Genomic DNA, 1,712 nt, shown 5'->3' with positions numbered 1-1,712 from the left:
ACCATTCTGGGCGTTTAACGCCAGGATGGCAAAGGGGGAAGATTTTGTTTTCAAAATCAATTTTTTTCAAGTTTTCAAAGTTTTTCAAAATCAAATCTTTTTCAAATCATATCTTTTCAATCAAATATTTTCAAAATCAATTTCTTTCCTTTTTCAAAGATACTTACTAACAATTAATGATTTGATTGAACATTTTTTGCCTTTTCTGTTGAGGAAGGTTTTATGTTTGAATCATATCTTTTCTTGTTAGGCAAGTCATTAATTTTTAAAATCATATCTTTTTAAAATTGTTTTCAAATCAAATCTTTTAAAATTGTTTTCAAATCATATCTTTTAAAATTGTTTTCAAATCATATCTTTTCAATCATATTTTTTTAAAAAAAACCATAATTTTTCAATCACATCTTTTTCAAAATAAGTTTTCAATCATATCTTTTTGATTTCTAATTTCAAATCTTTTTCAAAAATCACTTGATTCTTTTTCTATTCTTAGTTTTTGAGAATCAATTAGTGTTTTTCAAAATGTTTTCAAAATTTTTTTTACTTAATTTTCGAAAATTACTTCTCCTCTTCTCACATCCTTCTGTTTATGGACTAACACTATTCCTTAATACAAAATTCGAACTTCATCTTCTTTAATAAGTTCGAATTTTCTACCTCTGTCTTTCATTTTTCTTCCTCTGACACCTCAAGGAATCTCTATACTGTGACATAGAGGATTCCATATTTTCTTGTTCTCTTCTCTTTCATATGAGCAGGAACAAAGACAAAGGCATTCTTGTTGAAGCTGACCCTGAACCTGAGAGGACCTTGAAGCGAAAGCTAAGAGAAGCTAAGGCACAACTCTCTGTTGAGGACCTGACCAAATTCTTCAAAGAAGAAGAACCCATGACAGACGAAAATAATAACAATGCCAACAATGCAAGGAAGGTGCTGGGTGACTTTACTGCACCTACTCCTAACTTCTATGGGAGAAGCATCTCTATCCCTGCCATTGGAGCAAACAAACTTTGAGCTTAAGCCTCAATTAGTTTCTCTAATGCAACAGAATTGCAAGTTCCATGGACTTCCAATGGAAGATCCTCATCAGTTCTTAGCTGAATTCTTGCAAATCTGTGACACAGTCAAGACTAATGGGGTTGACCCTGAGGTCTATAGACTGATGCTATTCCCTTTTGCTGTAAGAGACAGAGCTAGAATATGGTTGGATTCTCAACCTAAAGAAAGCCTGGACTCTTGGGAAAAGCTAGTCAATGCCTTCTTGGCAAAGTTCTTTCCACCACAAAGATGGAGTAAGCTTAGAGTGGAAGTCCAAACCTTCAGACAGAAGGATGGAGAATCCCTCTATGAAGCTTGGGAAAGATACAAACAATTAATCAGAAGATGTCCCTCAGACATGCTTTCTGAATGGAGCATCATAGGTATTTTCTATGATGGTCTCTCAGAACTATCCAAGATGTCTTTGGATAGCTCTGCTGGAGGATCTCTTCATCTGAAGAAGACGCCTGCAGAAGCTCAAGAATTGATTGAAATGGTTGCAAATAACCAATTCATGTACACTTCTGAAAGAAATCCTGTGAACAATGGGACTAGTCAGAAGAAAGGAGTTCTTGAGATTGACACTCTGAACGCCATTTTGGCTCAGAATAAATATTGACTCAACAAGTCAATCTGATTTCTCAAAGTCTGTCTGGAATGCAAAATGCACCAAA

General features: G+C 34.5%; 1 non-coding gene across 1 annotated transcript; it reads right to left on the bottom strand.

The window, feature by feature from the left end:
- Nucleotides 1–1,294: 1,294 nt before the first annotated feature.
- On the bottom strand, nucleotides 1,295–1,402 carry LOC130953100 (small nucleolar RNA R71). The gene has a single exon (XR_009075273.1). It is a non-coding gene; the product is annotated as a small nucleolar RNA R71 (small nucleolar RNA).
- Nucleotides 1,403–1,712: the final 310 nt, after the last annotated feature.

This window comes from Arachis stenosperma, chromosome 9 (assembly GCF_014773155.1).
Source record: "Arachis stenosperma cultivar V10309 chromosome 9, arast.V10309.gnm1.PFL2, whole genome shotgun sequence".
Lineage (NCBI taxonomy): Eukaryota > Viridiplantae > Streptophyta > Magnoliopsida > Fabales > Fabaceae > Arachis > Arachis stenosperma.
This window is presented reverse-complemented; position numbering and strand designations above follow the sequence as displayed.